This window comes from Podarcis filfolensis (genome assembly GCF_964270895.1).
Source record: "Podarcis filfolensis genome assembly, chromosome: 2".
Lineage (NCBI taxonomy): Eukaryota > Metazoa > Chordata > Lepidosauria > Squamata > Lacertidae > Podarcis > Podarcis filfolensis.
The window spans coordinates 89321417-89334821 of NC_139605.1; positions in this window are offsets into that span (position 1 = coordinate 89321417).

Consider the following 13405-nt stretch of genomic DNA (forward strand, 5'->3'; position numbering starts at 1 on the left):
ACAAAAGTCAAAGGTGCAGGGTCCTTGTCCCAGACAGCAGGCACAGAGCTGCCAGGAAATAAATAATTGGCAAAGCAATTCTGTTGCGTGAGGCAGAGCTCTGTGAGAAAATGAATTTCTGGGGTTCTTCAAGTCCTCCATTAACCAGCTCTAAACAACTGAAAGCTAAAAGGACTCCTATATACATCCTAAAATCCCATTATACATCTCACTCTCAGGGCACTCACTGTATGCAGCTGCACAAAAATAAAATGATTATCTTTTATGAGACTATTGCCAGTTTGTATAAGAGCAGGCAGGTAAGGGCAGCAATGTGATTGCTGCTACTGATGCTGTTTATTTCATTTTCAACCCTCCCCCAAAAGTAGCTATTTTGTTGGGGAGGGGTTAATATTTTATTTCAACGTTTGCATTATTTTATAATGGTTTAGCAACGCAGCTCCTTTCTAATTCTCTCACCCGTTTAATAACACAGTATAATGTTGTCATTATACTTCCTTATTACAAACAAAAAGAGACAACCCTTGTTCAAAACTTTGTCTTTTAAGAAGGTTCAATGGGCAGGTAAACTGTTCCTGAGCCAAGTTGGCATTTCAAACCTTGTTGGAAATATCTGATAAAGAATGGATGGTGAATTCTCTCCCCCGCCCTTTCTTTTGTAGGAGGGAGAGCTGTCTCAATTGGTTTGTGTTAAGTTGTGGGTGAACATATCAGACGACACAGAGATTCTTCAAACAGCTCTTGTTTATTCACAGGCCAGGACAGAACTGAACTGAAGGGCTCAGTCAGACTGCTTATATAGAGCTCCAGTACCACGTTACTGTAACAACTTTCTAAGACTATCCAATCACTGAACGTCACTTTTGATCCTTCATTTGCATAACTATCTACAGTATCCCCCTGCTGGCCCAGGGTGAGAACTTCAGTACATAACAGTTTGCAACCTGTCAGCCAGAGAGTATGGCTGCAGCTAAAGGCAGTATAGTTTCAGCTTCCCCCATCCTGACCCACTTTGTCCCCTTTCCTCACTCTGCTGTGGGGCAACACAGGAATCTTGCTTGCCTCAGGAAGAGAATATCACATCACGTCCTTGGCTGTCACTGTTGTGGAGTGCTGAGCCATTTGTGCTTGTGCCTATGAACAATTTAGGAAATGGTCTGTCTCAAGCAGGCATATTCACATCCGCTACTAATAGGGATAGAAGTTCCTTGAACATTTCCCAAGAAGATAGGCAGGGGTCACCTTGGACATGTTTTAAGCTGGGGGATCTCAAGTCGGTCCAGTATTAAATGAAACATGACAGAAAAAGGAATCCCAGTGGTATTGAAAGGACACTGTTCATAGATATGAAGAACTAGAAAGTCGCTGTTCAGGGTGACTCTCCCCACCTGAACTGATCTAAATCTAATGAATGTATCCCACATTCAAAAAAACAGGAGTTGACTCTCAATCTTTAAATCTGGATTACCCCATAAAGTTAACTTGGCATGAGCATATGGGTTGAATTCTGTCATAGAGCTTGTTTTTGCCCCTGGTTTGGATTAAACTAAGGCAGCCTTCTCTGAAATTTCTTTTCATCTGACACATTCATTATTTGCTCAGTTCTTGTTAGCTACTTATTCTCTCTCTGTGATTCACGACACGTCTTTCCCATCCTGCACAATTATTTCGTGTTCTGAGCAGGTAGAGATGGAATAGCTCCCAGACCTGGAGATTGACGGTTTGTTTGGATAGCACCATTTTACCTCTGTTTTTCTCCACAGTCCTCTCCCTCCCACCCCACCCCACCTCACCCTCTGCAATGATCTGTGAGTGCACACATGCAGGTTCAAGTACCTGGCAGGTTCCCCCCCCCTTCTTTTTTTGCTGAAAGGGCTGGGCAGTTCATGTTCCTGGCAGCCCATCTGGCATGAGTCCATTGGCCAAAGAAGGGAAGCTTTTAGCATTTTGTCCAAACAATAGCATTACTGGAATCCTTTCATTTGAGGGGAAATCAATTTCCTTCTGGATGTATGTTTAATTGCACTTTTTTTGTTTGAAATCAATCAGGACACAGAGACTGTTTAGATTAAGAGCCCAGCCATAACGCTTCAAAATCATACACCCACTTTGCGCTGCTGGGCTTTTATGCATGAAGCACTAGCAAACAATGTATTGCCGTTCAGAGGAGAAGAAATGTGATGACCTTTTAATTGACACTGTTTATTCCCAGCACAGCAGTGCATAGATACAGGTCAGGTTCAGATTAGTTTTGCCTGTTCGGTAAACTCTTGCAGGGAAAAAAGAACCTGGATCAATAAATGTGCCCCATTTATAGGACACCTCTTGTTCAAAAGCAGCCTCAGCTGTTACAGAATACTGCACACCGTTGTCCTTTTCACCAACAAAACTGTCCTTTCCCACAGAATATTGCGGGGCCACACGCCACAACTTTAGAGCAGCCTGACAATCAACTGTATTTTCACAGCTTGTTGGACCTGCAGTCAACCAATCTTTGACATCTCACCGGAACTCGATTCCAGAACCTCTCAGGTGGGCATCACTGCCATTCTAAGAGAACAAGGGAGGTGTTCATGGTGAGTTTCCAGCACCTCTTTTTCTAGAAAAATAGCACTGCTTCCCCCCCCCCCCCCCGCTCCACCCCTCTCCCCCTTTTCTTCCCAAGGTCTAAACAAATGAAACTGATTTGTAAAAATGTTACATGGAAAAAATACGAGAGAGAGACATTACACATACTTCTGTAAATCAAGAAAATCTTTAATACAAATACATTTAAAAAAAGCACTGCTCTTGACTAACCCTGTTCCCTAATAATACTGTCTTCAGATCCAAAACATATATTTGAAAGCTTCAATTTGTAAGTTTGTAAGTTAACGCTGCCAGAGTTACTGCTCCTTGAAGCAACACTGTCACCCTCATGGCAGCTGGAGATGCCTTGAAACTTACATGTAATAACATTGCATTTACCGTATTTTTCTGTGTATAACACACACCCATGTACAAGACACCCCCTATTTTGGGGTACTAAAATTAAGAAAATTGGGGAAGATTGTCCCCGTGTATAAGACTACCCTCCCTTTTTAACATTATTTTTTAGTAAAAAAAAAACCTAGTCTTTTACATGGAAATGTACGGTATTTATTTATCCCACACTCCCTCTTGATGCAGCCCAGTCACCTTCTAAATCTGGCCTGCGGACGGTCCGGGAATCAGCATGTTTTTACATGAGTAGAATGTATCCTTTTATTTAAAATGCATCTCTTGGTTATTTGTGGGGCCTGCCTGGAGTTTTTACATGAGTAGAATGTGTGCTTTTATGTTAAAGGCATCTCTGGGTTATTGTTAGGGCATAGGAATTCGTTCAGGCAGATCTGACCAGCACAATACAGCTCGGGATGAATGCCCTACAGTGCTGTATGCAATCCCAGTGCTGTGCTCTGTGTTCAAGGTATAAGTCTGCCTATTATACTCTAAGCCATTGGGGAAGGCTCTGTAAAGTGGCAACAAGTCTTAGCTCTCCGTTGCTTTTAATTGGCCATTAAGCAGCAGAAAGTGCACTGGTGGCAGGTCACTGAGCTGCACTATGGTTTTTGAGGCACCTGGTGCCTGCTGTTCCTCTTGCTTCACATCATTAAGTAAGGCTGTTTGCACTAGAAAGATGCTTAGCCTTGCAGAACACACCCATTTCCCTTGAAAGATGGAGATGTGGAAGAGGCAGAGAAGGGTTGTGGTGTTACAGTGTCAGCTGTTACATTCTTTAAGTGCCTGACAATGCTATACTTTGGATTCATAATCAGTTATTTGTCTGAAGCTGATCTCTGTGTGAAGCAGAGTCCCCAAGGGCATATCTACACTCTCACTCAGCTAGGGAACAGCCCTGAGCTGCTGGTGTGTGGTGGCCAAAGGGCCTCAAGGGAACAGGGCTCAACTTGCAGTGTTGCAGGAATTAGAAGCACAACCAAGGCCAGCTCAATAACTTACCATTGGACAACCTTTACTCTTGGTTAGAAACAAATAGCATACCTTTAAAGCACATGACTTACCCCCAAATAATCCCCAAACAATTGGAAATTGTTACCCTGTGAGGAGTAAACCACAGGTCCCAGGATTCTTTGCGGGAAGTCACGTGCTTTACAGGCACAGTGTGGATGTGAACATCTCACAAGAAACTGCCACCACCAAGTATGTAAAGAGATTACCAAGCAAATGGCAACCAAGATCCTTTGGGAGAAGCCATCACTGTTAAAGTGGTATGATAGTGCTTTAAATGTAAGGTACAGATGTGGCCTGAGACAATGTTAGGAAGAACTTCCTGGAAGTACAAACTGTTCTGACGGTGGAACAGACTACTTTGGAAGGTAACGAACTCTCCATCATATTTTTTTTAATAAATTTTTTATTGGTTTTTCAACACATATTAAAAGACAATACAACACAATACATAAACAAACAAACATATAAACACGTATAATTTCTTGACCTTTCTTTCCTTAAACCTTCTTTCAGCGACTTCCCCATACCTCCCCTTTCTGCATCCCTGTTTTAAATCATTCCAGCAACCCCTAATTTCAATTTCTTATAGCACTTTCTTTAAATCTTTTTTCTCATATCCAATTGTTTGTCACTGCAATTCTATTTTGCATTACCCAAGACATTTTAACATTCATTAATTTTACAACAATTCTTAAGATAAACTTTAAATTTCTTCCAATCTTCTTCCACCGTCTCTTTCCCTTGGTCACGGATTCTGCCAGTCATCTCCGCCAGTCCCATGTAGTCGATCACCTTGGTCTGCCATTCTTCCAGTGTGGGTAGTTCTTGTGTCTTCCAATACTTTGCTAAGAGTACTCTTGCTGCTGTTGTAGCATACATAAAAAACGTCCTATCTTTCCTTGACACCAATTGACCTACCATGCCCAGGAGGAAAGCTTCTGGTTTCTTCACGAAAGTGCATTTAAGCACCTTTTTCATTTCATTATAAATCATTTCCCAGAAGACCTTAATCCTAGGGCACGTCCACCAAAGGTGGTAAAAGGTACCTTCAGTTTCCTTACATTTCCAACATTTGTTATTGGGCGTATGGTAAATTTTTGCCAGCTTGACTGGGGTCATGTACCACCTATATATCATTTTCATAATGTTCTCTCTTAAGGCATTACATGCCGTGAACTTTATACCGGTGGTCCATAACTGTTCCCAGTCAGCAAACATAATATCATGTCCAATGCCTTGTGCCCATTTAATCATAGCTGATTTAACCGTCTCATCCTGTGTATTCCATTTCAACAGCAAATTATACATTCTTGACAAATTCTTAGTACTGGGTTCCAACGAACTCTCCATCATTAGCAGCTCTTAGGCAAGGCTAGATGAACACTTGCCATCAATGTTGTTTCAGTATGCTTCCTTCACTTGCACAGGATTGTGCTAGATGCCCTTTGACATCCCTTCCATTGCTATAATCCTAAGATTATATTCATCCCTTAAGAGTCAGTCGCCATCACTCCTGAAGCGTCAGCAAATGCCTGTTATCATGGCTTATCTCACCACAGCAGTTGCTACCACAGTGTTGGCTTTTGAGGCCTATCAACTCTTTCTTTCCGATTTACATCAACAAGAAGGATGGTTCTGCAAAACAGTGGGGTTACTAAGTAAACAGCAGCCTTCAATAAAAGCGAGCCAGGCAAGTGCTTCAGGAGAACATTGCTGCAAAGTGGCTTCCTGGGATGTATCTGATTGCTGAATGCTTCTCAGTGGCAGGAGACCATAGAAACTTTAGTGCCGTGGAAGGTGAGCCGTGTGCAAAATTTGGAATGATCTCAGAAGAAAAGGCAACCATGTCACCTGAAATACTCTTGAAAAAAAGGATTGGGAAATACAGGAAATAGTAGAATGTAAATCTATCTTAAAGATAACAGCGGAAAGCTAGGGTGACAGGAAATGGAAGTGGAGGATTGTTATATTTAATCTGGAAGTCAAGTTGAGAGGTTGGACTGGAGGAATTCTATGGCTGACTCTTACTCATAATTGTAATTGGAGAACCTCTCTTGGATTTCTTGGATGGAAAGGGAAAGGAATGACTCTGTGCTTCCTGGGTTGAACATTGGGAAAACATCAGCAGAGGGAGGAATAAATGGATATTATTCGGGATTGGACATTGAACTATTATGAGGAATGTTTCCTGGCACAACTGATGAATGGATAGTTGGAAGTCATTTTTATCAGTTTCTTCATCTTTGTTTTTATTCTTATCTCTCTCTCTCTCTCTCTCTTCTATTATTATTTCCCTTAATATTATTTCTTGTTGTATTTGGGTAAGAATTGCATGCATATGAAGGTGGTGGGCCATTTGAAGGACCTTGTGTGAGAGACAAGGGAGGGGAGATCTCCCCGGGTGAGAGGCTGAAAGAAGAAAGGGATGCTTCCAGGTGAGAGCTGGGGGGGGCATCTTTTTCTGTATGGGACAAAAGTTGGGTTACACTTGTGAGAGAGAATCTCGTATTTTAAAAAATCTTCTTTTCTTTTCTTTTTTGTTATTCTTTGTATGGGTTGGTGTGACTTTTATTGTATTGTGAAAATAATAAAACTTTATTTAAAAATATTGTTTTTTGAGTATATTCATGCCTGTGTTAAGTAAGGGGGTTTTATCTGCTCTTGCTGTGCTGTATTTTCATGTTGCGTCTTTTATGTTGTAACTCATGTTGGGCTTGGTAACAATGAATGGCAGGACGAGAAAGTATGCTAAGCAATAAATAGTAATTAGAGACAGCGGAACATTGCTTTTTTGTAAGCACAATTAGATTCCTTTATTGTAAAATTCTTTATTTCACAATAAAACAGTGTGATAAACTATGCCCTAGCATATAGATTTACTTATGCATTTCATTTATTTCTCTTTTCTGCACATGAATACCTCCTTTCCTTACATGTTGCTTGCTGAATTTGCTTGGCTTTTCCGCTCCCCCTTCCCTCCAGCCCGCTCTTCGGTGCGCTGGGATATAAAAGAAGAGAAGGGAACGATTTCGCATTTAATTAGCACAAAATGCATTTGAAAAAGGGCTTTGCAGCTATGTCTTCAGGCCCTTTTGAAACAGCAATACCCACTCAACGGAAGGCAATGTTATTTGTTCTGGATTAACAAGCTCTGAGTCCTCTGTATAGAGAGGCATTGCTTCCTTCCCCCAATCAGTGAACTTGTCATATGGGATTCGTGAGGAGCTCTCCTGGGTGCTGTGACAACCAATTTGCTTGCCACCTTGCCCAATGGCAGGGCTGGAGAACCTGGTGCCCTCCAGATGATGTTGGACTCCAACTCCCATTAGTCCTAACCAGTATGGCCAATGATCAGGGATGATGGGAGCTGTAGTTCAGCTGCAGCTGGAGGGCCAAAGGTGTGATGGGCCGGACGCCTCAGTTACCGCTTGCGCCAGCTTGCCCGCTCTCTCTTACATATATTGCCCCCACCTCACTGAACAACCCTTAAAACAAATGCTAACTATCCCAGAGAATCTAGTGGGAGATTTTGGGAGGGGGATAACCAATAAGCTGGAGTCTCAAGTGGGTGTTTTTAAAATAACAATAAAGGTTTATTTTAAAAACAAGGTACAGTCGTACCTTCTTTTGTGCCCGGGATCCATTCTGGAGCCCCAGCCACTAGCCGAAAAGGTTGCAGGGCAAAGCACAGTGTCTGTACACGCACATGGAGCGGTTTGTGCTTCTGCGCATGCGCAAGCGGCAAACCCAGAAGTAACCCGCTCTGGTACTTCTGGGTTTGCCGAGGACATTCGCCAGAATGAACGCTAGACGAAGCAGATGTTTGTCGAGGTCTTACTGTATTGTAATACAAGTGGAGAAACTTAGGTTACTTCAGAATCAATATGCTAGTTTGCTGAATTGGTTTCACAGAGCTTTCGGCTTTTTTAGTTTGGTTCCTTTCCGAGGCAGCACTTTCCAACTCCTGAGGTAACTTTCAGTAATAGTCTTAAGGGCTCACAACCCACCTTCCTTAACTGGGTTTTGGCAGTCTCTTCCTTCCTCAGAAGAGTCCCTCCCCTCCAGACTAGTTAGAGACCTAAGTAGACTGATCCTTTTTCAGCTACTTCTCCTGTCTCTCCCTCAGTCTCCCAGCAAGATCTGGTCCTATTATTCCTGCAGGACACTACACTCAGTCCTTCTCTGTACACTCGGCATGGATGTTTTCTCCTGAACCAACTCTCCCTCCTCAGCACTCTGTATATTTCAACCTGTCTCCTAACCTAACTCCCAACCTCTCCAACCTCTGTTCCAACACCCTCCACAACCACAACTCAAAACCAACCTAACTCTCTCCTTCCAAAGCCTCTCCTTTTAAACTCTCCCTCCTGGAACCTCAGCCAATCAGAGGCTGCCGTTCTTTAGCCATTTGCTGGCAGGAGATAAAAGTAAAATGAAATACTTGTGGAACCAACTTTTCCGTCACAAAAGGTTTCCCAGCCCTGGTTGGGACCAAGACTGGGCAAAGCTTTAGAATCAACCAGTCTATCTTTTCAACATTGGACATCTCAGTTCTGGAAATGTAATGAATGGCCCTGATTTGCATGCATCCACAGAATATTTGGCATACAGATTCCAACATGGAACTCTAACGTTGATTTTTTTGTGGGGACAGGGAAAGAAATGTAGATTCTATAAGTCCAGGTGGCCACCACATTCCGCGGCTTCAGAGGAACAGTGCCTAAATAATTTCACAAATATTTTGTGCAACTATGGAATAAACACAGAAAACAGAAAGCAAAAGCATTAACCTCCACCTGAACAACCATGGTAATGTGTGATGTGTCAGTTTTGCTGCTGGAATAGTGAGATTAATGTAGGTATATTTGTTGTTAAAAGCATCTCAGATGTAGGTGGTTTTTGAGTGCAACGGCAAGCAGCCCCCCTCTTTTTTGCTGCTAATAAATAGAGTTCTTACCATAATAATGCTTTTTAGTAATACCCAAGGGAGAGAGACAGCAAAGTTTCCAAAGTGTTTGGGTGGTGTTATCCAAAGGTTTTTAACAGTGGAATATTCTGTGCTATTTGCAGCAGGCTGCAACAAGTAAAGGATGATCATAGATACTGTGGGCACCAGTGGCGTAGCGTGGGTTGTCAGCACCCGGGGCAAGACAAGTAATTTGTGCCCCCTAACCCATGGATTTGCGCCCCCTAACCCGTGGATTTGCGCCCCCTAACCCCAACCCCCAGATGTTGCGCCCAGTGCGGCCGGCCCCCCCTGCACCTCCCACGCTACGCCACTGGTGGGCACTGAAGTTATTGTCAATTGCTTTTCCGCTGTATTCATCGAGAGTTTTCTGCCATTTGTGCTCTAATGGTCAACCTCATCACTTCATTCCCTTCAGCTTCTCTGAATACCCCAGAGCCACCTGCCAAACTTCTACAGCTGCAAGGGACGTGGTTGTGCTGTCTCATCCCCTCATCCCACGTGGAGACCAGGGCCACCAGCTAAATCTTCAAGAAAATCCTCCAGGGATGTCACAGAGCCAACCAGATTCATCAATCATAATCAAACTCAGTCCTCCATCTTCAGAGTGTAGTAGTGGCCTCATCAGGTAATGGCAGCTTTGGCCAATGGGATCTTTTACAGCCAAATTAGTTATTGATAAGCAGACAACTAAAAGTTTTGAACATATCGTTATTTGTTTTGGCCCCAATGCCAGAGGTCAAGTGTCACTTATAAAATAATAAGCACTGGACACTGGCAATTTGACTGCTTTTAGCTGTCTTTGGATGATGATTTACAGTATAAGCTTAATAACTCAGCAAGCTGGAGTAAAATTCAGTAAAGAGCCTCATTATGCTCAACCTCTGCCCTAATAAAAGGAACTACACTTAAATGGCATTTAGATGGCATTTCACTCCAATTAAACTTCCATATATAAAGTCAAATCTTTCCCCGCAATATTGGTGCAGGAAACCTAGTAAGGACACATACTTCTACATGGTGGGACCTGCCCATCAGTATCAGAGTTCTGGGATATGATCTGTGTCAAAATTCAGCTAATTACTAAGCAGGCCATTATACAGACCCCATCTGTTCCCTTTCCAAGGGCACAGGAAGGACTGAATGAAGAGTGTCACCATCATAAAAGAACTGATTCTGCATCTCCTAGCTGCAGCACGAATCGCTGGTTCTTAAAAACTGGAAACATCTAGAGGGAATCAACAAAGAGGCTTGGTACAACCAGGTGCGGTTTTTTTAATATTTATGGAGAAACCAGCGTATAAAATACAGTTGAGCTGGGAACAAACTAAGAAAGACAAGTTTCTTAAGGTTCGGCAAACGTTTCATTTTTATATAAATGATGCTAATGATGTCCAGACTGTTCTGGCAAGATATTCGGAATGCTTTATGCCTGCCGACCAATGCTAATGGTTGATGGTGTAACTTTGGATCCTGGAACCTATAATCTAAATAGGTCCAAAACTCCATAAAAGAACAGAACTGAAAATGTCCTGATTTTTGGCAACAGCATGTTGTTTCCCTGACTGAGCAGTCACTGATTATTCTTTTTCTTTCTTTAAGAAAATGTTGCCCTTTATTTAAGGCATTGCAAACAGGCCAGGAGCATAGGCCTGGGAGACCTATTGTGGGGGAGTCCCCACAGGGCTGTTCTAGGCTCCCTCTCTGAATTTTCATGATTCATTGGGAGGGGGTGGAAGAAAGTAAGCCTCTCTAGTCTCTTTTTCATGGAGATATATAAGAGAAAGCAAGCAGGCAAGACTCTACCCAATTGCTCATTAAGGTGTAAGTTTGCTCTGACAAATGAGTGCAAAGGCTCTGGGGTGACTGACAAGCACTAGACTCTTGTTTTAAATGTTACAAGATTTGTATTTAAGGCAGTTAAATAACTTTAAGTCTACCTGGCAACCTGTTTTCATGTCCTGCAATGATTTCCGTAAGTGCCCCTAACTACAAAATGTCTGATTATAGATGGGCTTAAATGGAGGCAAGACTGGAAGTGAGAGAGAAAATGGCGATGCAAAAGTGGTGTGTCTGTGCAATTAGGAACAAGAGGATGTCTCTGTTAATGGGTGGTGGAGAGAGGACAGGAGATGGCAACAAAGCAATGAAAGGACAAATTAACTCCTTATAGATTCTGCCTTGGAGCTAGCAGCCTCAAGCTGTTTCCTTGGATACTAAGAATCAGTGCAGAACAGCTCATCGGCAATTTGCCACATCGTTTTCTATTGGCTTCCTTTGATTCCTTTTCATTTGGAGCTCGGGAAACGTTAAGCAACACTTTTGCCTTCCAGGTTGCAGCCACTGGGCTCTTGGACCTGCCAGGCATGATCTTTTGAAATCCCAAACTAAACTCTAAATCGCTGTGTCTCTGTTATGTACTGAGTTGAACAGGATCCAAACTGCAGCAGTCTGATTGGTCCTAGAACAATAGGATCCAAAAGGCAGCAGTCTGATTGGTCCTAGAACAATAGGATCCAAAAGGCAGCAGTCTGATTGGTCCTAGAACAATGCAGCAGTATGATTGGTTGGCAGGAACCACCCAATCATGCTCCAGATAGAAGTGAATCCACAACCTGATTGTCTTACAGTAGAATTCCGGAATTAGCCAATCATGTGCAGCCCATTGTGTAAATAATGTATATAAAGCAGATACTTTGAGGGGACTTTCATTCATTCCTCCTCACCACTATGAGCTGAATAAAGAGCATGAAATCACTTTGCGACCCTGAGTATATTTCAGTCTCCCATGAAGTCACAACCCACCCACGACTCCCTCTCCTCTGCCAGGCTGCAGGGATCAAACTAATTGAGTTTCTCAAATTTTGTCTCAGTCCTGGCGTGAATTTTTCATGTACAAGTGCAGAAGGAGAAAATGACTAGCTTTCGTGTTGCCACCTGAACTCTAGCGGTTTTCTGAGGCTGCTTCTGAACTTTCTGAAGCGTGTAAGAACTTCTTGTATGTGGCAGCCAAATTGTTTACTGGGATCTAGGTGTTGGAAGCATATTGACTCCTTTTTTTGAAAAAGCTTCACTGGCTTCTGAGTTGTTGCTTTCCAGGTCCAGTTCAAAGCGTGGGTCATTATGACCTTTCTCACAAGCCTTTATAGTTGCCAAGGGACTTGTACTTGACGTCCAGAGGATAAGCACCCACCATCTATTACACAATGATTTGAGGACCTCCCCACTTTTGCTACAATTGAACATTTTTTTGTTACAAATGTCAATTTTGTGTGGATACCTGTCTGCATATTTGGACAGTGTATATATCAGTTTGTATGTTTAAATTAAGACTGGTGTGTTGATGGTTTAAAGGTAAAGGGACCCCTGACCGTTAGGTCCAGTCATGGACGACTCTGCGGTTGCGGCGCTCATCTCGCTCTATAGGCTGAGGAGCAGGAGTTTGTCCGCAGACAGCTTCCGGGTCATGTGGCCAGCATGACTAAGCCGCTTCTGGCGAACCAGAGCAGCACACGGAAACGCCGTTTACCTTCCCGCCAGAGCGGTACCTGTTTATCTACTTGCACTTGACGTGCTTTCGAACTGCTAGGTGGGCAGGCGCTGGGACCGAGCAATGGGAACTCACCTCGTTGCAGGGATTCGAACTGTCAACCTTCCGATCAGCAAGCCCTAGGCTCTGTAAATGTCCTGATTTATGAGCACTTAAGCCAAAACATCAGAATCGCCAAAGCTGAATTCAATAATGTTCTGACACAAATAGACAGAAGTTTGGGGTGTTTTGGGGGGATAGGGGGATTATATACATCATCAGACAAATAACAATAACATGCTAACAGAAATCATGAATTCATGTCATGCAGTCATAATTACTTTCCTTTTGTGAGTTCCTAAACGGGTATGCTAGACTGTAGAAGAAGAAACGAAATCTGAAGTATACCCTTTTTATGAAAAAGGGACTTATTGGAATAATGTTATGCATGATAATGGACTAAACTTATTCTGCACTCCTAATTGTGTAGATGCCACAGGTTACAGAAAATCAAAATCAATGTACAAGAAGGCAGCAAGTCAAACAAACTGAAAGGCTGTGTCTTCCTCACATTGTCCGTCCCCCCCAATGAGTTGATTTAGCAGTGTCTAGCAGTGGCGTAGCGTGGGGGGTGCAGGGGGGGCCGGCCGCACCGGGCGCAACATCTGTGGGGGGCACGCTAATCTAGTGGAAGAGACTTGAGTGCTAAAATCCACGGGTTAGGGGGCGCAAATTACTTGCCTTGCCCCAGGTGCTGACAACCCACGCTACGCCACTGGTGTCTAGGGACTAATGTGTGACTGACATATAATTTGCACCACACTTCATCACTCCTTCCGAGCCATTCAGTCCTATTCTGTGGCCCAGAATGGCCACAAATGCATCTGATAGTCAAAATCCTGCATTATTTGAAGAGC